General features: G+C 38.6%; 1 pseudogene; it reads left to right on the top strand.

The window, feature by feature from the left end:
• Window positions 1–24,875, top strand: part of LOC147516818 (uncharacterized) — a 31,904-nt pseudogene extending 7,029 nt beyond the window's left edge.
• The last annotated feature ends 416 nt before the right edge of the window (window positions 24,876–25,291 follow it).

Raw genomic sequence — 25,291 nt, 5'->3', positions numbered from 1 at the left:
AATGGATATTCAAAAGGACAAGTCCGAGATAATAGAGTCTTCATATTATGTAACTTAGAGAAAACCTTGTTATTTTCTTTTGCTTCTATACTTTGTTTTCATCCTTAGCCATATTTTTTTTTTTTTTTTTTCTTTGGCTTTTGACTCCCTTTATTCTATTTTTGGAGTTTTTATTTATTTCTATTTTTTTTTTTTTTCTTGGATGGAAACTTATTTTTTTTCCGGAAACAACTACTAATTTTTGTTTTACCACGGGTTTTCTCTTTTTCTTTCTTCCTCATTCTATTCTCGGACTTATTCTAAATTGGGTAGGTTGATTTATATTTTTATTTTGTTTTGTTTTTAACAATGGTAAAAGGAATTTTGGTTTATGAAAGGCTAAGGAAAGGCTCGAGGCGACTAAGCGAAAACTAATTCATAGGTTTGAATTTCGGCTATATCGATCGAAAGAGGGCCTAAATTCTCGCTTAGGATATGGTTTAGTGATCAAGCAAGTGGGCGTGTGATTTCTCTATCCGGATTTTACTTCTCCCTTGTGTCATTTCTCAAATGTTTAAACTCATATAAGGCTTTTAGGTTATATTCTCACGAGTTTGTAGAATAAGTACTCTAGCCTAGATTTCAGAAACTTCTTCGCTAACAATCATAGATACTCATGTAATAAATTTATAGATAGATGCAAAGATTATTACCTACATATTAACCTAAGTTTCTAACAATTATTCTGATGCAAAAGCTATGTGAGACTTCTAAATTGTTAAGAGCATAGAGAAAGAAAACAATACCAATATTCCTAAGTGTATAGCATACTTTTTTTTATTTATATTTTTGAATTTTTGAAATTTTAACTAGAAAACAAGTGCATATTATACATATCTATATCCTAACAGATGTCTTAATTACATCGTGTTTCTATGCCCCCCAAACAAGAAACATGCTTTGTCCTCAAAGCATTTAAATAAAGAGGGTAGGAAAAATACCATTGAAGCGCGTGAAATTCGGGGAACATCCGCAAAACAAGGTTAAAACATACAAATATAGTAATATAAAAAGCGACGCTGACTCTATAAGAGTTCCACCCATTATGGGGTTAATGAATGAAATTGCTTGGGACATAAGCGGACACTAACTTAACTAAAAACTTACCCGCACCCCAAAGATTTACTCGTCATCCTCCTCTCTTCTATATGAGGTTCTTTCGCGATCCCGCCATGCCATAACAACTTGCCATGCCTTCCGTGGTGTATCATCAACTAGTGCTAACCTCTCTAGTGTTACTTGGTCTGATGGGGTGTAAGGGGCAACCAAATGTGGTTGCACCTGCCATCCCGACCAAGTCATGGCTCGAATGATCTTACCACCGCGATTGGTGGGTCTCATGGTTTCGACCTTTCCCAATCTGCGTAATGCGTATTAATGCGAATATGGGTAGGCAAGCGCCATAATCGACAAACCGGGGACGAGGCATAAGAAGGTACTTATGCCTCAAGGTATGGCCTCGCCTCGGTAGCAACTAAAACTTCGGGGAATGTCATACCGACGGCGTCCCTCGGCTAAAGCAAGGAAAACGCGTCACCGTATTATTGGCGTAAGTAAACCTGCCGTTCCCCTAGAATGTTCATCATGATGAACAACATGGTTGTGCCTACATTCAGCGATAGGCTACTTTCGAGGCGATGTTATATTGGTCTTGGTCCATGATACTGAAACACCCCTCCCCATAATACTCATGGAAATAGGCATATTCATATAGGTATGAGTTATCATCATATATCCCCACGTGTGCATAGGGTCGTAATGGCAACCCCAAACCAAAGCTATCAATTGCTTATCTGAATTCCATAGTCGTGCCATCAATAGCAAGGGAAAATTTTTGTTCTCCTTCTTGGGTACAAAAAAAGTAATATTATTATAGAAGAATTCAGTTAGCTTAGGTGAAAAAGAATCATCATCACTCACCGAAGATGCCGCCATCCTAAGCGCCGCGATCCGCTCGTGAACGATGCTCCATAGGTATCGGTTCCCATCAAGTCTTCAAATGACTGTTCGGGAATCACTATAGGAGGTGTCATCTCAAAACTACTCGTAGAACAGCTGCGAAAACCTGGAAGAAACCTCGAGAAAAATCGGAATTTCACGTGCTACTTTACGGGAGGAGGCGGCGGCGCGTATAGATAGCGCGAAAGTCGCTCGTGAGGTTTGGAATTTCGAATTTGTTTGCTGTTTGCTTGTCGCTTGGCCTGCGTGAGATTTTTCGATTCTGATGTTGTAGAGGCGAAGTCGCTCTTGCTTGAATGCTGGCCTCTGAAAAAAAATTTATGGCGGTGTATAGGCCAGCGCTCTTTTACCGAAGCGGCGCTCGTAAGAAGTCTGGCCGAGTTTACAAGAAAAACAAGAAGAAAAAGCTTGGAGTGAAAGGTGAGAGATGATTGTGGGGTGTAGTGTGGGTTGTGAGTGTAGAATGATGGAAGTTTAAATAGGTTCTGGGTTTCCAAAACGAATCGGCAAGTTGCCAAATTATTTTAAGGCAATTTCCGGAAATAGAAAACTGCCAAACCCGAAAACGGAAACTAACCATAGTTTTGATTTCCTAACAACCCTGGTATCTTTTAAACTTGGTTTAGAATAGTAACTTCTAAACTCTCCTACATATCATGCTACCACTACAAAAAAAAAAATCATAGATATGCCGATATCGGCCTAATTTTCAACTTTTACTCCAAGACAACCTTACGAAAGATGATCAAAATAAATTATATTAAAATAATATGAAATCCAAGCAATCTAAAACAAACAACTTAATATTTAAATCTAACTACTTGAAATAAAATTCCACTAACAAAACAATAAAAACAATGAAATAACGGGACCGCACCGATGGTGAACACCTAGGCGTGAAGAAGATGGTCCACGAGATGGAGACCGGTTACGTGGTGAAGAATGGCTTGAGCCATCGGCTGCGGGCGGCGACGCTCATGCCTCTCGGACTTCGGTTGAGACGGACTCATCCCCGAAAGTGGCATAATTCGTAGCATCTCTATCCCTGAACAAGCGTGCTTCCATCTCGATCTTGAGTCTCGTCATCTTGGGCTTGGTGATTACGGTGGATAATCTCCAATTTAGACAAGATATCTTCTGACCCCTTTCGAGCATTTCAACTCTCGTCACGAAAGTTCGTTTGCTTATTTCGAATTACAATTTGTCTATGTCGGATATCTTCACGGATCGATAACCGCATCACAAACCGGTTTTGCGGCATTATCATTCGTTCTAAATTAGAAGTATGACTATCGAAATTATCCTCAACCAACCATGTCATATCTTCCCTTCATTATCGAATCAACTTCATCCTCTGCGGACAACGGCCAAGTCTCTTGGATGCATTCCTTATAAATACTTGCATTAGAATACAATTTGATCTTAATAGGAGCAGATTTTGCGGCTCTAAATGAGAGCATGATCTTAGTAATCAATCACGGGGAAGAGGTGCCATGCTCTTTCCCACTCCTCAATCACATTCAAAATTAAACCGAGGGATGCAGAAATTACACTCATTCGTTTGCAAAATCGAGAACGTCGGGACACAAGTCCGATGTCGCCGACTTTGTCTTTCAGGGGCGTTCCTACCAATCCACCGAGCTCTGACCCGGTTGATTGGTTCTCGAGGTCGTCTGGCGAAACGCAATGAGATATCGTATTGTATTCACCCTCTATGACCGTATCTTTCATCAAAGCGGGAACTCCGGTATATTGGGATTCCTGAATGGTCGTATCTAGGTTGGTTTCTGATGATTCCTAATAGCTCAACCAACAACCGTCTCGTTACTTCCCCTCCTCGTTCCTCGCTATCTTAATGAAAATCCTATTTCCTCCAATTCTCGTTTCTTATAAAACTGTTCTACCAAATCATAGTGATAGAACTCCTCTCATCGAATACCACGCAGTCTTTCCAATCCCTCTTAATCATATTGGCATCGTAAAAATGGTGCGAAATGGTCGGCCTCAAACGTGCTCCGTGAACATTCTTCGTCGTAAAGCGCCATTGAAGTTTCTTAGATAACTAATGGTTTTGTAGCCTGGGGGAGGCGAGTTTGATAAAAACAACGAGAAACAATGGTGGTGGCGGTGGTGGTTCACGGTGGTTGTTTTGGAGTTGTAAAATTGTTGGGGTAGTTTGTGGTAATGGTTTGAAGAAGATTTCGGTTGGATTGAATTACTTGGCGTGAGTGTAGTTCGGTTTTAAGCTCTCCCTTTTTTTTATTTGGTTTAGGGTTTGTTTTAAACCATGGCAGCCGGCGGGAGTGGAATAGGAAACACTGCGTTTTTGGGAAGGAAGGAGACGCCACGATTAATGCGTCGCGGCTTGGCCCAATTTGAATTCGAAATTTTTTCGATTTTTAGCGTAATTTCAAATTCAATTTGCCGCTTTATTCTTGGCCCGATTTTGGCGAATGAGTTATGGAAATGATCAGTAGAGAATTTCCAATCAATGATCCATAAAACACTCAATTCTAACCATGGGTGACGTATAAGAGTGTGGAAAAACGCCTCGAAGTCGCGTGTGTAGCGTAAGTTATCGCGAACGAATGAACTCTAAATTAGATGGCGTCAACCCCATGAAGTATACTAATGGACCTAAGCAACACAAATGGAAAGTTCGAGCAATCGGATGGAAAGACTGATTTCCCACCCCAAAACAAATTTTTAAACACAAAATTTGTTTTAACATGGGTCGTTTTAAAAATTCGATTCCCAAGACTTGTTGGATTGCTAGTTTTATGGGTTTAGATATATATCTATATCTAAAAATGAAAACAACTATTATTATTATTATTATTATTATTATTATTATTATTATTATTATTATTATTATTTTTATTTTTTTTTGGGAAAAACAATAAGCAAATAAAGACATAATTCACACCATAGAGAAACATGACTCAAAAATCCGAGAAAACATGCAAGAGTGGAAAGTGAAATATGTGAGCCGTGGACTTAGGATCCGGTACTTACAGCCACACACTCCATAGGGAGGGCCGGTTACCTTAATGGTGCACTTACCATTAAATGGAAGTGAAAGGAAGTACACCAATGACAAGGGTCATTCCTCATAGATAGGGTCTGTAAAAGGACTTCCCTCTATATCGAGGGGACGAAGTTAAGTGAAAATGTTTTAATCGTTGACCGTTAACTTGAAAGATGCTTGTTGTCCTTGGGATTTACCAAGGTAATTGCCCCGTAAGGGGTGACTTGATAACGAGAAAAGGACCAGGACCAACGGGTTTTAGTTTCCACAGGAAAAATATGTAGGCGGGAGTTGTAAAGCAAAACCTTTTGTCCGACCACAAACTCTTTCGCCAAGATATGCTTATCATGAACCGCGTTTCATGTTAGCTTTATAATCCTTCACGAGATCGTAAGAATCGCTCGGAGTTTCTTCAAGCTCATTTAATTGTAACTTCGTTTGACACCCGCCTCATCAATATTGAAGTTAAGGCTTTTATAGCCCACGAGCCGCGGTGCTCTAATTCAACGGGCAAATGACATGGTTTCCCAAATACAAGTCTAAAGGGAGACATACCTATAGGAGTTTTGAAAGCAGTTCTATCGCCCGTAAGGCATCCGATAGGCAACTTGACCCGATCTTTCCTATCGGGGTTTCTTGTTGTTTCTAAAATCTTTTTTGATTTCCCTATTAGAAACTTCTACTTGGCGCTAGTTTGTGGATGATAAGGAGTTGCTACTTTGTGTGTAACTCCATACTTTTTCACTAGGGATGCAACAACTCTGTTGCAAAATGTGTTCCACCATCACTAATGATGGCTTTAGGAATGCCAAACCCGACCGAAAAATATATTCTTTAATAAAAATACAACGGTCTTATGGTCATTGCTTTCTGGCAAGCTAGGGCCTCTATCCATTTAGACCGTAGTCCACGGCAACTAGAATATAACTATAACCGTGGGAAGCGAGGAAAAGGGCCCATGAAATCAATACCCCAAACATCAAAAATTTCTACTATCAAGATTGGATTTAATGGCATCATATTACGGCCGTGATTAAGCCAAGTTGTTGGCAATGAATACCGTCTTCACAATGCACTTGGGCATCCTTAAAAGGGTAGGCCAAAAAATCCACATTGAAGAACTTTAGCGGCTGTTTTCATTCCACTAAAGTGGCCACCACACTCTTTGTCATGGCGAGCGATAGAACTTCATTATATTCCCAATCGGGGAATGCAGCGACGAATAATCGATCCGCCTGATACTTAAAAGGTAGGGCTCATCCCGGTAGTATAACTTGACTCGGCCAAGAACTTCTACGTTCATTTCTTGACCAATTATAAGGCATAACATCAGCCGCTAAATAATTTCACGATGTCCGCATACCATGGTGATGAAAAAATAGCATCTGAGATGCTCATCGGGGGAAAAGAGTCGGTATGGACTCGGAATCACTACTATCGTCATTTGTAAGTCTAGATAAGTGGTTGGCAACTACGTTTTCGACCCCTCTTTTTGTCCTTTATTTCTAATGTGAACTCTTGCGGGAGAAGAATCCATGGATTAATCTGCGCTTAGCATCCTTCTTTGCAAGAAGGTACCTAAAAGCTGCATGGTCCGTGTAAACTAAAGTTTTAGAACCAACCAAATAAGGGCCGAAACTTATCTAAAGCATAAATAATGACTAAAAATTCTTTTTCGAGTAGTTGTATAATTCCGTTGAGCATCGTTTAATGTTTTACTAGCATAATAAATAACATGGACTTATTATCTAGTTTTGTCCCAAAGACGGCACCAACCGCATAGTCACTTAGCATCACACATGAGTTGAAAGGTTTAGACCAATCGAGGAGGCTGTATAATAGGTGCGATGGTTAGGTTAGGCGGCTTTTAAGGTTTCAAAAGCCTGTTTACTGATTAAAATTAAAATCAAAGATTGCATCCTTCAAAAAGCGAGGTTAGTTAAAGGCCTAGCTATTTTGAAAAATCTTTAATGAAGCGCCTATAAAACCCCTGCATGGCCTAGAAAGGCTCTAATCTCACGGACGTCCGTTTTAGGTAGAATTAAGCTATCTTATCTAGTTTGGCTTTATCTGCTTGATGCCATCACTAGATACAATATGACCTAATCTTATGCCCTTTTTGACCATGAAATGACACTTTTCCCAATTTAAAAGCGAGGCTCTTTTCTTCACACGTGTCAAGACCTTAGACGGGTTAGACAAGCGATGCGTAAAGGAGTCTCCATAGATAGAAAAATCATCCATGAACACTTCCATAAAGCGCTCTACCATGTCACTAAATATATGAAGCATACATCATTTGGAAGGTACCGGGGGCATTACAAAAGCCAAAAGGCATTAGTTTATAGGCATATGTTCCAAGGGACATGTGAAGGTTATCTTTTCTTGGTCATCAATATCAATAATAATCTGAAAATAGCCAGAGTAGCCATCGAGAAAACAATAAAAGGCATGACCAGCTAGGCGTTCTAGCATCGATCTATAAATGGTAAGGGAAAGTGATCCTTTTCGTGTCATAGCATTTAAGCGTCTGTAATCAATCTGATTCTCCATTTCATAGGACCTTGGTGACAACATAGTCACCGCTTCCCGTTACGTACCATGGTAACTCCGATTTCTTAGGAACTACATGAATGGGACTTACCCATTCGCTTATCGGAGATTGGGTATATAATACCCGCATCGAGTGTCATAAGACTTCTTCCCTAACCACCTCTTTCATGGCGGGGTTCAAAGCGGCCGAGGTTTTGAGAAGTCTTCCGCGTTATCCTCGAATGGATCACGATGAGTGCAAACATTAGGGTCAATTCCGCTTAATGTCGGCTAGGGACCAACCAATCATGCGGACCGATGTTCCCTAATCACCCTTATTAAACATGTCTCTTCATCCTTGATTAACAGAGAAGATATAATTATCGGGTGACTACCATCGGATCAAGTTGAATATATTTTAACTCGGGGAAAGAGGTTTAAGCAATGGGTGTGGGCCGGAATGTCCGTTGATGTTTCATAAGTGTCCTTATCTTGCGTAATGAAGACTTGCTTAGGTAGCAAGTCTTAAGTAATCGATATATGGAGCAGCAACCGAAGGGTCTACAATTGGTGTGGACTCGGGGATGGTGTTGACTTCCTCTAAGTAGGAGTCATTTACAAAATCTGAAGTTCCAAAAGAAAGGAATTTGTACATATTGTTTTCAGGAAGCGTGTTGTTAAAATAATCTTGAGCTAAACTCTCGATCATGCTAACCTCCCCATCTACCAGGGCGAATCTAGTAAGCTGTTTCATCATTTTAAAACATTTACCTCGGCGGAAAAGATGGCCAAAAGATAAGGACATCTTTCCATCGCGACAATTTATAAAGCGTTTGGCGGTTGCCAAGAAGGGCGTCCTAAGATGATCGGTCTGCAGTCGTTAGCGACTTACGTATCAAGGATAACAAAATCAGCGGGATAGTAGAAATCCTGAACCTTAACAAACCGTTTTCCACTACACCTTTAGGATACTTAATTGACTTTGTCCGCTAATTGCAGCGTTATTTTTGTAGGTTGCATTTCACGTAGACCTATTTGTTTATACAAATGTATCACGGGGAGTAAGTTAACACTTCGCCCCGAGGTCTAATAAAAGGCGATTAAATGGTGTGTGGAATCTCTAAAGGTGCATTTCTGATGGGGCGACCGAGGGTCCTTGTACTTAACAATTCCATTATTTTTAGGATAAAGTTGGGAGCTGTTCGGTTAAAAAATCGTCTTTAGGTATGTTGGTCTTCGCCTAGTAGTGCCAACTCTTTAAGAAACTTAAGCGTGGTTAGGTAGCTTTTTAATAGCTTGAGAAAAGGAAGGTTTATCGTTAGATTCTTGAAAACGTTCCTAATTTCCTCAAAGTTTGTATCCACAGGTTAGCATGGCTAATTTTTTTTGAGCGGTGGTTTAAAGCTCTATATTTAGCATATAGCTCTGCTTCTAACGTGTAACCTTGGCTTCGGTTTCTTTGGTTGTGATTTAATTGGTACCTCTACCGTGGTAGGCTCCTCGGTTTCTATTCGCGGTATCTAGTTAGATATCGGTGTAGGGAATCTTGATGGGGTAACTATATAGGCGTGAGTTACTTTGTTATCAACCACTCTTCGAGCGGAGTGGTGATGGCATTAGGTCACCTACGATTGTAGTTTCGTACTAAATTACCGTTTACCTCAAAGGCTGTGTTCTTTGTTTTAGGGTTTGGTATCGCTTGTCACGGAAACCGCCTTTTGGTTGGGCTTTAAAGCTTGGGCTAAGCATTTGTATGCCACGATTTATGGATTGTAAAATCTGTTGGTTTGATTGAGTCATTATGCGGAAAAGTTGTTGGGTAACTTGTATAAAGGCGTCGATCTGATCGGTTGTGTAGGTGTAGTAGTCCGCGGGTGGTGCGGCTAGAACTATCTCGTTGATTATTTATGGGTGGGTTGTGATAGTTATTATTATTAACGGAGCGATACCTCTATTGGTATTATAATTATTATAATTATTCTGACCTTGTGCTTGACCTTGTGCGTGGTTTAAGCTTGGTTGTTATAATTATTATAATTCCATTGACCTTGTCCTTGTCCTTGCCTAGGTGGAGCTTGGTTATAATTGTTTGCTTGCCTAACGTTTTGATTATTATACCACGGAGGTGTTACTTGTTGATTATTTCTCCATTTGAAGTTGGGATGTTGTCTCAGTTAGGAATAGGATAGTTATTAATAGAGTAAACATTATCTTGTTACGGTGGTTGTTGTTCATAAGCTAGAGGACAATAATCGTCGAGTGCTCTGGACTCAAAACAGAAATTACATGGGTTGGAGTTTACATTCATGGCCGAGGGGATAGGCTTTTGTTGGCGAGAAATAGCCTCTACTTTTTAGTTAGAGATTGAGTAAATTTTTTAAGTTACGGATGGGTTTTTCTTCTCAAACATACCGTGACCTTGGTGTTGAAGAAGAACTAGGCGGCGGGGATATCATCACTACCCCCGATTATTATTAGTTTAGTTTGGTCTTCTAAAATTTGTAAGCCTCAGGGGCTCCTTTACTTAGGAAACTACCCCCATTCATTATGTCGAGGACTTCTTTATGGTGGTGTAGAAGACCTTTGAAAAAAGGCCGCGAACTAACGTGTCTTTAAGCTAAGTTATGATGTGGACACTCTATAAGGAGATCGGTGAAGCGATTCCATGCCTCGAAAAATGATTCATGAGGATTAAATGGGAAAAATGAATCTTGGAAAGCATCTCAATCCGTCTTTTAGGGGTGGGTAAAATGTTCCATAAACAATTTGAACAAGTTTAGCCCGAGTCCACCAATTAAGTGCAGGCAGTTAACCAAGGCGCGCCTTATCGGCTAATGTGAAAGGAAATACCCTCGGTTTAATTTGTTCGCACCTACTGGTAGGATGATGGAATGTTGTAAGGACTTGTTCAATCCTACGTGTAATGTTGATAAGGTTTTTCATGGTCTAACCCATGAAAAGCGGGTAACAAATTAAATATGTTTGGGGGATTGAAAATCCCCAGATGGAATCGCTAGAATGATGCAAGATTTAGGGCTATCGCTCGAGCTTTGTAAAAGTCGGAGAGAGGAGTCTCTCTTTTCTTCAGCCATTATGTCGGGTATGGTGTGTGTGATAGTAGCTAGAGGTGTAGGTGGATGGTGTACTAGATAGACTTGTTTGTTCTTTTCGTGTAATTCGTTTGTTGTTTTGTTCGACGGACCTTAATCTCATACAAGACTAAGTTGAGCTTAACTAAACATGCAACACTCCAAACAATTATGATATACTAGTAGAAAACCTCTAACCGGAAATCACGAGGTATGGAAGAAAGGAATACGATAAGCGTCCTTGCTTAAGCTTATGAATAAGCGTCTTGTTAATGCAGCGTGTTGATTGTATATAAGAGATTAGAACACTGAAAAACTTGACAACTTCGAAGTTGAATCAAACACAGGGAAATCCGAAAATTTCAGCTAAGAAAAGAGTGGTCGCTCCGTCCCGAAGCGGAGTCGCTTCGGTGTAAAATCGAGTTCGGTAACTTAAGCGAATTCGGCGCTTGGTATGGCGCGGTAGGCCTTCGATTAGTAGATGAAATTCGATAACTTAAGCGGCGGGTGCGCGCTCTCCTTGAAGCGTAGCGCTCAGGTATTTTCTCGCGGAATTTGTCAAAGCTGAAATGAAATAGGCACCCCGATTATGAAACAACCAAAGGTGGGTGGGTTTAATGGGACTTAAAATGACTACTTCTACAAAGAAAACAATGCTAAAAAGTGCAACTAAGATGGCCGGTATTTTGATAAATGTAAAATGAATAGTTTACCTCTGAAATGAGCGATGAATTCAAAAGCGTAAGTAAACTAAAAAAATTCTTTTAATCTCAATTATCAAAGCTTCTACTCTCGTCTGCGAGTTGCACTAAGTGGAGTAGGAAGTTAGTTCCACTCCTAGTTCCTAGCATGGATTGTTTTCTAAGTCTAAGAAATCAGTCTTAAAGTCTAATGAGGCTTTCTGAAATGTTATGCTAACAAGGCAGCGTTAATTTAAATAACAAGATATAATAATATAATAAATAACAAGATAAAATATAAACTAAAAGTTAATCTCAAAGCTCACGAATCGATTGTTTGAATCTAGATAAAAGAAATAGAGGGAATTAAATCCACCTCGAATCCAACTTAATAACCTAGTATAGATTGTGTTGTATCTCGATTCTTACGTTTTTCCGCGGCAAAATTTGAGTCTAATCCACGAGTGTTCATGGCATTTCTACCAAGTACTAACTAGCATGTGAGGTTAGCCGCCACCCATTCTCATGGCGAAACCACGACCTTCTAGAGTGGAATAGATTCTGGCGATTCTATACTAAACAACTAAGTTTTCATCAAGGCTTCATCAACCCCCTCTAATGGATGTTTTAGCCTTGAGTCATCAAACATCATTTCCCATATTATTATAACTAAACATAATATCAAGATTAAAATCTACTTAATCTAAACTAAACAATGATTAAATTCTAATTAACAACTAAGAAATGGTAACCAACAATAATTAAAACTAGATCTATAAATTGAAATACCCTGATTCGAACTTGCTAAAATAACTATTTTTTATTTATCTAATCAATCAAGAATAATGATTCAAAGACTTAATCTAAAACAAAAAAGCTGAAAATGGAACTAAAACTTAATTTAATTAATGAAAACAGATCTAGATTTATCTATATTATTTTAGGTCTAACTAGCTACCATTAACAAAAACAGCTAAGCTTTTGTTTTATATGTTCAGATCAAAAATCGTGCATGGGCTTGGAGTCATGTTTTGGGCGGAGGATCGGGCCCCAAAACTTCAGTTTCGATCCAAAAGGCCTCTTGGCTGCCGTTGGCTTCAGCGAACTTTTCGTCCACTTCTACTCCTCTGATTGGGTCAAGGCTTGGTCCATTGGAAAGCTCATTCCGAGTCGGTCGTTTTGACATAAGATAGGCCCAATTCAAGGTCTGAGTCAAAGATATGGTCTTGGAGGATTCTCTTTGTCTTTTGTCTTGTTTACGCACTGCGTGGACCTTGACTCCTCATCTTTTGACCAGGGCTTTACAAAGGCTTTGTCTTCTTGAATCTTGGCCTTTAATCACGAAATCCTTAGTAACCAACCATTGCTCCTTTATCTCATCAAAGTGGCACATTCCTGCACATAATTGACTTTGAAGCTGAAATACATAAAAACCGCGTGTCGGTATTAACTCTTTACTTATTACTCCATAATTGGTCTAAAAGTATGACTGCTAAGGGGTTAAAACTACAGTTTTGGGCTCTTATCACTAACCGGCCTTTTCTGCCCAAAGCTACAACAATGACCGCCCCCATAGTGGGCCTGACCACTACTAAAACAACATCACTTCAAGTTACGGGATTGGACCGACACCACTAAGTGGCCGCAAGTGGCATACTAAGCTAGAGTTTTTCAGTTTCTCACGGTTTGATTAAATTTTGATTTTTCAAGTTTTTCAGTGTTCTAACTTGTTATATACTGCGAACATCGTAAAACAAGGCCTATTTATAAGCGAAAGCAAGGGCCTTGTCAGGTATTCCTTTCTTCCACGCCTCGCGTCTCTGTTAGAGGTTTATACTAGTATATCCAGATTGTTTGGAGTGTTGATGATATAGGCTAAATTTGGTCTTAGCCTTGTATGAGATTAAGGTCTAGTCGAATAAAAACACCAAAGCGTAATCACCTGATAACGTCGACAAACAATTCTATCTAGTATACCACCCCTACACTTCTAGCTACTATTTCACACACACCGCGACCTGATGCTGGGGAAGGAGAAACTCCTCTTCGGACTTTTATAAAGCCTTGGCGATAGCCCCCAATCATGCATCGTCTAGCGCAGACCACGGGGATTTCCGAATCCCCAAATATTTTAATTTGTTACCGTTTTTCATGGATTAGACCATGAAAAACCATATCGGCTACACGTAGGATTGAACAAGTCTAACAACATTCCACTATCCTACGGTTGGTGCGGAACAAATTAAACTAAGGGTATTCCCTTTCACCTTAACCCGATAAAGGCGTCTTGGTTAAGCTGCTTGGCGCTAATTACGTGGACTTCGTGGGCTAAACTTGTTCAATTTTTTATGGAACATTTTTTACCCTTTAAAGATGGATGAGATGCTTTCCAAGATTCATTTCTTTTCGACAAAATCCTCATGAATCATTTTGAGGAGGCTTGGAATCGTTTTACCGATCTCGCTTATAGAGTGTCCACATCATAACTTAGCGAAAAGACCCGTTAGTTAGGTACTTTTTCAAGGACTTCTACACCAACATAAAGAAGTCCTTGACATAATGAATGGGGGTAGTTTCTTAAACAAAGGAGCCGAGGAGGCTTATAAATTTTAGAGGGATCAAACTAAAAGCGAAAAAAACAAGCGGGGGTAGTGGCGATATCCACGCTCCGCTAGTTCATCAAATACAGTTAAAGCTACCGGTATGTTTGAAATTAAACCGTTCGAGCTTAAAGCTCAATCGAATCACTCACTAAAAGGTAGAGGCCATTTACGTTCAACAAAAGCCTATCCAAAATGTGAATGTAAATTCAAATCCATGTAGTTTATTTGGAGCCACGAGCATCCCGGCTTCCCATGTCTATAGCCTATGAACGGGCTTGTTCCATTAATAGTGAACCTAAGCCCGCGGAGACAAAATCCCAACTTGGTTGGAGAAATAACCAACCGTCACACTCCGAGTGATAATCAATATGTTAGGCCAGCGGTTTTAACCAAGCTCCACCACGACAAGGGCGGTCGGGGTAATTTTAATAATTATAACAACCAAGTGCAACCTCGACAAGGACAAGCACAAGGTCAAGGTAGTTATAATAATTATAATGCTAATAAGGTATCGTTAGGTAAATAATAATTATCAAAATCCACCCATAAATAATTCCGCGGAAATAGTTCGATCCACCACACAGACTACTACACCATTGTAACGGATCTTCTTGACACCTTCATACAAGAAGTGAGCCAAAAACTTTTTTTCAAACCATGGCTCAATCTAACCAACGGCTTCTAATCCGTTAATAATTTAAGCCCGACAATTGGCCCCAAGATAAATCGACCCAAGGTGTGTTTCGAGTCACGAAATACCTAATCCTAAAACAACAAACACAATCTTTGAGGTAACCAATAATACTAGTAATGAATATGAAAATGTAGGTGAGCTAAAGGCCATCACCACTCTCCGTTACGTGAGTGGTTGATAACAAAAAGTAACTATGCCTATAGTTACCCCACCCGATAGTTCTACCTGCTATTTTACTAGATACGAAAAAGAAACTGAAGAGCCCTACCAACCCAGAGGTACCATTCTGACACAACCTAAGCGAAAGCCGCGGTTAAACATCCGGTGATACCATTGCTAAATATAGACATAAACCACCGTTTCCACAAAAATTAGCCGTGTTAACTAGGGATACTAATTATGAGGAGATTAGAGACATTTTCAAAGAATCTAACTATAAATCTTCCGCTTCCTCGAAGCTATTAAAAAGCTACCACACCATGCTAAGTTTCTTAAGGAGTTGTGTACTTCTAAGCGTAGGACCAATATACCAAAAGATGCCTTTTTTACAGAACAATTCCCACTCTATCTGGACATAATGGAATTGTTAAGTACAAGGACCACAATTAGATCCTAAATACAATGCACCTTAGGAGATTCCTATCTGACGACAGCGTTATTAGACACGAGGGCAAGTGTTAACTTACTCCGTTTTTATTTGTATAGACAAATAGGCCTAGGCAAATGCAACCTACTAAAATGACATTTACAATTAGGCGATCGGTCTATTAAAATATCTAAGGGTGTGGTGAAAATGTTACGGTAAAAATTCAGGATTTCTACTATCCGGCTGATTTTTTTCATCCTCGATCTGAGAAGTGGGTTGACTGCACTGTCCGATCATCTTAGGCGTCATTTCACGCTCTCACGCCAATGCGGCTCATTAATTCTCACGATGGTTCAATGTCCATGTCTTTTGGCCAGCTTGCAGTTGAAGTCAATATTTTTAAAACAAAGAACCACGGTTACCCAGTTAAGGATGGATGGAGAGTTAGCATGATCGAGCTTTGCTTTCGGATTATTTCAACAACCGTTCCTTAATAATCATATGCCCAAATTTCTTTCCTTTGGAATTTCAGACTCCAACATTTTCATCCCTACACTTTGGTGATACACATATGCGGATGAGGATGAGATAGATGACTTTCTCAAAGATGTAGAGGACTATCGTAGTAGCGTGGATATGACCAATCTAGATGAGAATTGATGAGTTTCTTAAAGGGAGGTGATGATTCACCATATCAAGAACTACTTTTCTTGTGACAACCATCTAGACTCCCCTCCTTCCACCCTTTCAAAGGAATCTCGAGTTTGCACTTTCGATCCTTTTTATTTGATACGTGCTTCATAATTTTTAAATCCACTTAGTAAACAAATACTTGAGGAAAAGACAAACCATTTGACACCTGCATTTTTCAGACTTGGGGGCAGTCCTACCTATACTATGAATGAGTTTTGTGCTAAACCCACATCCTTATTTTTCCATACTTTCATTCTCTGACTTATCGTATCCGCCATATTCTCCTGACCATTTTTTTATTTCCTATATTAGTATGTTATAACCTTGTTTTGTAGATATTCCACTCTTACGAAGCCCCATGGTATTTCTACCCTCTTATTTTAAATGCTTTGAGGACAAAAAGCATGCCTTTTGTCAGGCATAGAAACACGGTAATTAAGGCATCCTAGGATATAGATATGTATAATATGCATTTGTTTTCAAGTTAAAAATTTCAAAAATATAAATAAATAAGTTTATGCTATACAATTAGGAATATTGGTATTGTTTTCTTTTCTCTATGCCTTAACAACTAGAAGTCTCAATGAGCCAGGACGTATCAATTGTTAGAAACCTTAGGTTAATACGTGAGGTAATAATCTTTGCATCAATCTATAAATATATTACATGAGTATCTATGATTGTTAGCAAGAAAGTTTCAAATCTAGGCTGTAAGACTTATTCTACAAATCTGTGGAGATATAGCCTAAAGCCTTATATGGCCGAAACATTTGAGAAATGACACAAGGGGAGAAGCAAAATCGGATAGAAAATCACATCCACTTGCTTGATCACTATGCCATATCTGCTTTAGAATTTAGGGTCTTTTGGATCGACATAGCTAGAAATTCAAACCTATGAATTATTTTCCGCTGAAGAAATTAAGCCCCTCGGCGAGCCTTTCTTTAGCCTTCCATAAACCACAATTCCTTTTACCCTGTTACAAAACAAAACAAAATAAAAATTGAACTTACCCAATCTAGAATAAGTCTGAGAATAGAAATGAGGAAGAAAGAAGAAGAGAAAAACACATTAGTAAACAAAATTAGTTAGTTGGCCGAAAGAAAAGAAGTTTCCATCCAAGGAAAAGAAAAAAAAAATAGAAATAAATAAAACTCCAAAAATAGAATAAAAGGAGTCAAAAGCCAAAGAAAAGAAAAAGAAAAATACGGCTAAGGATGGAAACAAAGTATAGAAGCAAAAAAAAGAAAATAACAAGGTTTTCTAAATTACATAATATGAAGACTTCATTATCTCCCGGACTTCCTTTGAATATCCATTTTCTTCCATCTTATACCATCTCCTAATCCCCGCAACACCTAATAAGAAGACCTCTCTAACTCGCTTAGGAATAGGTTAATGTGATAGTAAGTGCAGATGTGTTTGATGGAGCTCCGCTTCCTTGTTTGGCATTGAAGGATTGTAAGGTAAAGTGTGCCCACTACACACCGAGGAATAAAACTTGAAATGAAAATCGAGAGTGGTTTTGTCTTGACATTTATGTGAGGACCTACTTGGGGACGCTTATTCGAAGTTTTCATAAACGAACCTGCTAGGCATTTCATAATATTACTCATAGTATATATATTTGTATCATAGATGATTGATTATTATGCATATATTAGCTTAGGTTTTTGACTTGGTTATTCTTATTCATTTGCTAGTGAGATGTATAGATAGTTGAGACATGAATGAGGAAACAATAGTTTTATTTCTTAGTCGTTAGTAGTATAGATAAAGTTTGTGAGTACCTTCATCGAAAACTCTCACTTAGGCTATAACTCGTTCACTAGGGAATTCCTAGTGGTTTAAGGCCCATTGCATATGGTAAATGCAATCGCACTCAAACCGAACGAGTAGTTAGAACTCCATTTTTGGTTCTTATTCTAATTTTCTCATATTTGGCAGAGGACAAGCAAAATACTGTTTGGGGTGGTTTGATAAGAAACCAAAACTGTAGTTTTAACCCCTTAACAATTGTACTTTTAGACGATTATGTGAATAATAAGAGTTACATCGATTCGTTTTTATGTATTTAAAGCTTCAAAGTCCATTATGTCGCGAAAATGTGCCGCTTTAGCAAGATAAAGGAGCAAAGGTCAGTTGCTAAGGAGTTACGTGATTAAAGGCCAATTTTTAAGAAGACAAACCTCCAAACAAATCGGAAAAGATGAAAAGTCAAAGTCCACGAGGCGTAAAAGCGGTGCACAAAGTCGGGAACTTCCAGACCATATCTTTGGACTCAGACCTCAATTGGGCCTACCTTATGTCAAAACGACGGCCGGAAAAGAGCTTTTCAATGGTTAAAAGCCTTGACCCAATTAAAGAGCAAAAGTGGATGAAACGTTTGTCAAAAGCCAATTCTGTTTGAAGAGCCCATTTTGGACTAAAGAAATTAAGTTTTGGGCCCGTTTTCCGGCATAAAAAGATGGCTCCAAGCCCATGCACGATTTTTGGATCTGAAAGTATAAAACAAAAGCTTGACTCTTTGTTAATGGTAGATAGTTAGGTTAGAAAATAAATTAGGTTAGGATAAGAAAAAGTAGCCATTAAACCTTAGTTCTAGATCTAGTTTTAGATTAATTAATAAGTTTTATTCTTGCCTTTAAATTCAGTATTAAATTATTGTTATTGCTATTCATTAGATAAATAAAGTTAATTAGTTCTCCATAATCTAGTTTCATTTTTCATTTATTTATTAGCTTAAATCCTTAGATTTACTTTATTTGTCATTATTAGTTTAATTCAATTATTGCATGAGTAGTTTTTCAATTGAGTTTAAACAAATAAAGTTCAAATCTTTATATTATGTCTTGTTTAGATTCCATGAGAAATGATAGTCTTATGATTCTCGGCTAAACCTCCATTAGAGGGGTTGAAAAACTTTGATGAAGCTTGATTTCGATTAGCATAGAATAATTAAGTAATTTCCCATTCAACTCTAGAAGTAATTAGTCCACCATGAGAATGGGGTTGAATACTTCACATGCTAGATGTTAGTTGGTAGAGATTACCATAAACAACAAGGGATTAGGAACAACCAATTGTTCTCGTGGCGATTCGAGTTCATTCTGATTATTAGATGGATTAGTAAATTAAATTAAGTTAAGGTGGATTCAAATCCCCCTAATTCCTTATCATTGAATCATTTTAGTTCATACCTTGTTATTTGAATTATCGCCTTGTTAGTATAAATTGAATCCAGTAGTATAATCAGAGAATAGAAATTTCACATAACACATTACTCTCACCATTGTTCTTTGTGTTTGTTCAATTGAATTTGTTTAAGTTTGGAGAGTTAAGAGTGGAACGATTCCGTACTCTATATATTGCATAAATATATATGTGAGAGTAGGAAATAAATTATTGATACCGTAAGAATAAGGTTAAAGTAATCTAATTGAGTTTTTATGGGTTATCAATCCTCATTCCAGCTTTCAACTGCCACTCACATATAACAACCCCGTAACCCAGCAGTACGAACACATTACTAAAAACATCTGCATCCTCCCCCAGTTTGTGTATTTCCAAGTCGCTAACCATTATACCATAAGCTTCTCTTAAATCTACAAATCTTCTAACAACACACTTATCTACGATTCTAGGGGGAAACCCACTTGAAACAAAAACCTTTATCAATTACCGAGCTACTACGCTACTGTGATTCTGAGAATCAGATTTTACCACCTCCTCCTCACTCTCAAACCCTAACGACTCCTCTATTACTTCGTTAGAATGAGTGTTATCTGAGTTAGACATGTTTCACTTTCTCTCTCTCTTTTCTCACAACACAACAACCTAAACAAGATTACAAGCAAAGAACCTTCAAAGCAAGAAGAAAAAACGAAAATGGTAGAAAGACTAACCTAGATACTCTAAAACCTTTCTTAAGTTCTGAAAAAATGACAAAACGGTGTCTATCTAATTCTTCAGATGCGGTTTTGTTCAAGAAAAACCTTTCAGTTCCTAAGGCACATCATGATTACACTAAAACCCTAGACTGACACATACCCTTATGTTGTGTCTTTTCAAATCCCACGAAACTAGGCGGTTGTTATTTCTGTTCACAACGGTTCACATACTCACATGTGCTAAAACACGTGCTATCGTTCTCTCTCATTAGGTCGCTTTTACGCAAAAAAACAACCTATCGAGATGGGGTTGTGCGAGGGAGTAATATTCACATCTAATGAATATCAAACACGGTCCAACATAAATAGAACTACCAACTCATCTCATACCATCGCCCTTTGACCTCACTCCATAGTGACTCAACTCGGCAGCGACCTATGTAACTTCGGCCGGGCGATGTCATCACCGACCGATCTCAATTACTCATCCTGAGCTCGCTTCAAAGTGACTCGAGTAAGGTAGACGATCTACCACTCGCGATCGATCTCCTCACTACTCACTCTCCTCTTCCCACAACGGCTAGTAACGTATGCCTTTATAACTATCATCAAGCCCGAAGCTTCAGGTGCGCATCACAGTATATGACCATAACTCGCCATCATGGCTCACAAGTGACCTAAAGACTTGAAACTGACCTGACGCGTGAGAGCAGGAGGCACGAGCACCTTGCCTATATAAAGAGGATGAGGAACTACATCTGACCTGATTCAAGTCTCCCCCCAGCAGAGATAACTTGATACGTAGGCAGTTCTTCATATACGAACTCGGTCAATTCAATCCCTCAAACACCTTTCTCCCCAAAGATTGCCTACATCTGTAAGGTTAATGAAATACAACCTTTACAAGACCCTATAAAGATGTGGCAGAGAATCTTCATTATCTGTTTCTGTAGGTGACAAATCTATAGTTGTGTTTATTAAACTATGCTCAATTTAGTCTATAGTGGCACCGAATGCAAATGAAAAGGACCAGCTAATGTGGACTTCTGACATGAAAGGGATCTTCTCAGGGAAATTAGCATACAACGAAATCAAGAAGAAAGGTAATAAGGTAGACTGGTCACAATAGCTCTTGAAGCCCAATGTACCAAAGAAAAATGCCACAATTGCATGGAAGCTAATTAGCAATGCTGCTGTCGTGGATTCCAACATCCAGAAGAAAGGTATTCACCTTTGCTCCCAATGTCTAGCATGTGGGAAAAGTGCTAAAAACCTCAGTCACCTGCTGTGGAACTATGAATTCGCGAGGAAAATTTGGAAATGGGTGGCAAGTCAGTTCAAACTTAGAAGTGAATGTAGAAACTTAAAAGAGGTTAGTGCTGCGGCGTCAGGGAGAAGTACTATGATTAAGCAACTATGGGATGCAACTCGGATAGGAACTCTAGTGACACTTTGGAAGCACAAAAATATGATCGTGCATGAAGATAAGACGTGTAGTTTTTCCTTGTGTACATCCATGATTAGAAGAGAGATCAGAAATGCATCTCTGTTGGTTACGGGGAATTCTATGAATTGTATTGTTGATTTTCAGACATTGAATGCCTAGAACCTGAAGGCCATGTTGCCTAAGGCACCAAGAATTAGGAGATGTTGGTGGACTCCCCCTCCTATTGGCACCATCAAAATTAACTGTGATGGGGTCTTTGGGCAATCCAGGAAATGCAAGTTTGGGGGCATCATACAGAACCAGTGCTGGTGACTTTTTCCTTGTAATTTGGAGGAAAATTAGGGTCAATACAAATTACTTGGCTGAAGTTTTGGCCATTTTGGAAAGAATTGAAATTGCTATATTTGCATGAATGGAAGAAAATATGGGTAGAATCGGGACTCAAGTGCTATTTTGGTTCGTTTGGCTTGGTGTGCTCTCCCATGGGAAACTCGAGAGAAGATGGTTGCATTGTAAGAATGAGCTAGAAAGTTGTATGATTACTTTAACTTGAGGGAAACAAACTTTACAGTTGATTAGGTGGAGAAGCATGCCCACTCCATGGCGAAAGTGAAGACTTGTGTATGTACTATGGTAGGCCCCATGGATTTATAAGTGGGGAGGCTGAGTCTAGCACTTTACTATCATTTTGAATGACTGATTTTGGGTGCTCGGGGATGAATTTGAGGCCTACCTAGTAGGGTTGATTTTCATTCCCTTCACACAGAATCATGAACATGTGTCTCTGTGCATGTTCTACTTTTCATTTTCTTTTCCCTTTTCTCAACCCCTATAATTCTTATTCTTTTAATGAAATCTATGCTCACTTAGCAAAAAAAAAAAAAAAAAAAACTATTTAAACAAATCTTTATATTCACATTGTTTCACTTCAGCTGTATATAATAATTCTTATTTAATTTGGTCTGAAAATCTTCTTCCTTGGAAGGAAGACAAACCATTATAGCCATGTTTTCCTTCCTGCTACAATTGTTGCTTCGTGTAAGGATTGATAGCTCACTCAACACCCAAATATATTCCAAAATCCTATTATGGAGAAGGTGTAAATAAACTTTTTTTTAAAAGAAGTTTTGATATCTCCAAAGGACAGAAAGAGATGAGTTCCCACTAACGAAGTCGACAAAGAAACCTAAGAAGTGCCTGAGCTCAAACTATTATGATCCATTGTACATTATATCAAAATTTCCCCGAAATGGAAAAATAAATGTAACAACAAAATAAGTCCAAGGGGGAAAAGATAATAATGAAAACTATCTAAAATCTAATGCTCAAGGCCCCTAAAACATTACTTGCATTTGTTCCTGTACACAACTTCACTAACTACTGCAGGTCCTGGGTTCCCTTTTGCAGCCAAGAAATGGGGCTCAGCCCCTTGGTTTTAATCCGGATGAGTGTAAACCCCTTCCTATCGGTCCATATCACATAACCTCCCTATTTATCGGCCAATATCACATAAACTCCCTGCTTTCCAATATCAGCGAAATCCCAGTCCAATTTCTATTTTCTATTTTATTTTATTACCCGTTTTACCTTTTTTCATCAAAATGGCATCGGGAAAGAAAAGAAAGATTGAAGAAGAAGAAAGTGAATCAGAAGACTTCTCATGTCCAAGCTTCCAATCGAAATCTTCTTCAACATTCTATCAAGACTACCAATCAAATCCTCTTTAAATCCAAAAGGGTAAGCAAATCTTGGTTCAATGCAATCAAACATCCTCATTTCATCAAAATGCACCACGCCAAGGTGATTAAAAAAAACTCCCCTTGTGTTCTTTTTATCACTTGATTAGTCATGAAAACTTAGAGGTTCTTGATACTACAATTAAATCATATCTTCCCAAATATCCGAGACCTTTTCCTCAAATGGATTCTTGTCATGGTTTGGTTTTTTTTTTTGACGCCTTTATTTTATTTGGAATCCTATTACTCTAAAGCATATAGTAGTACCTAAACCTGATAAGTGTAGACTTAAGGATATTGTAACTGGGTTTGGATTTGATCCTGTTTCTCAAGTGTTTAAGGTTATAAGGATTATGGAGAATGATGAAGAAGGTTCCGCATCTGAAAACGCGTAGTTTGGGAAGGTATAGTTTCAAGTGGAGATGGATAAATAATGTTAAACGATAGTTTCAAGGATAGTACATTGGGCATCCTCACAATGGGAACATGGCTTCCAAAGTTATTGTTACTTTCAAGTTAGATACAGAGGAATTTCATCAAAGTCCATTTCCCAGTCCTTGATAGCACTATTATGGCGAAGATAGTCCTTATTTGTTGGTTTTGGGAGACTGTCTTTGCGTTGTTCTTTCTGTTCGAGATTATATGGAGATTTGAATAATGAAAGATTATGGATTGAAGTGGGTTAAGGAATATACTATTAGGAGCATATTAATTGATGATGATCCCATTGGTTGGCCTTACATGCCGATACAATTGATGAGTTGTTGGGTTCTGACGGTGTCGGGATCATTTCATCCTTAATCTTTCTTTTATTACAGGTATGCTGCATTACTTGTAGTATCAGTCGGATGCTACATTGCTGCATTTACATTCTCAGGACTTGTCTTCATTTGGTTCAACCCTGCAGGCCAAGACTGTGGTCTCAACGTTTTCTTCATCGTCATGACCATGATTCTTGCATTTGGATATGCAATTCTTGCATTGCATCCTTAGGTATGATATTTTTATTTATTTATCATTTATCTTTTATATTGGATGTTTGTCCCCAAACGATTAGAGTGCATGTTAACTAGAGTCATTTGGGAGAATAGTTCCCAATAACCAGTGACTAATATAACGAAACCTCAGTGTCACTTGTGTACTCAATGTTATCATTGATTCATTTTTGGATTTATTATTATTTTTTCATATCACTTTGATGACCACCTATAAATTCTATAATAACCAAGTTCAGGATTTTTGGACATCAAAACAGGTAAACGGCAGCCTCTTGCCCGCTTATGTTATTTCAGTGTATTCTGCGTACTTGTTGTACACTGCTCTCTCAAGTGAGCCCCGAGATTATATATGCAATGGTCTCCATAAAAGTCCAAAGGTGTATCTACAAGCACCCTCATTCTTGGGATGCTCAATGACCATTTTATCCATAATGTACTATGTTATTAAATGGCTGGATCATCCACTACTTTTCTTTCCCCACCATCCTTCGCCCAAGTCGGGTATTTCTCAACAACTCATTATAGCCGTTGAAATTCAATCCAAAGGAAGTGGTGATAAGTGTTACTATCTTTTGGTATTTATTTTGTTGTTGCAGGTGGAAGGAAACCTCTTCTTCAATCGGAAGATCTAGAAGATGGGAAAAAGAAAAGAAGGAAACTAAAGCCCGTCCAATTGCATATTAAGCATATGTTTTTCATCATCGATTTTTTGCTCTAGCGAGCATGTATTCGCAGGCATGCTTCTTATAGGTTGGAGCAGTTCACAATCTGACGATTCTGATCTTATAGATGTTGGCTGGACAACAGTTTGGGTTCGGATATGCACTCAATGGGTAATAGGAGCATTGTATGTATGATCTCTTTAGCCCCTCTTATCATGCCTGATCGCGAGTTCTTTTAGACCTTTTTTTGGTTAGGTTGGGTTGTGTGTCTTGTCATTATAAACCTCGTAATTATGTAAGAAATATCTTTAACTCAATTCGTTATGTAACTCAACTCTAAAGTGTTGATTATTATTATGTAACAGTTGTAGTTCCACCATGAAATATGTTGAAGATACATTTTAAAGAAGTCGTTAATTTATCTGATGCCCAAAAGTTAAGGCACTAGTAGTCGGGGATGTGCTTGAAATTCAGGGATAAACAAAAGAAAGAAGAGTCTCCTTCAATTGGGGAATTGCGCTGATTCGGTTTAAATAGGAACCCCGAAATTCTACCCTAGAACCTGCTCAGAAAGCCCTCTTTCTCGTCGTCCGGCCGGCCTTGGTGGCTGCCCATTGATTGTTCATTTTGATGTTATATAGACACATTTTGTAAA

The sequence above is a fragment of the Coptis chinensis genome, chromosome 2 (genome assembly GCF_015680905.1).
Source record: "Coptis chinensis isolate HL-2020 chromosome 2, ASM1568090v1, whole genome shotgun sequence".
NCBI classification, from domain to species: domain Eukaryota; kingdom Viridiplantae; phylum Streptophyta; class Magnoliopsida; order Ranunculales; family Ranunculaceae; genus Coptis; species Coptis chinensis.
The sequence above is the reverse complement of the archived record's forward strand: the minus strand, read 5'-3'. Positions and strand labels throughout refer to the sequence as shown.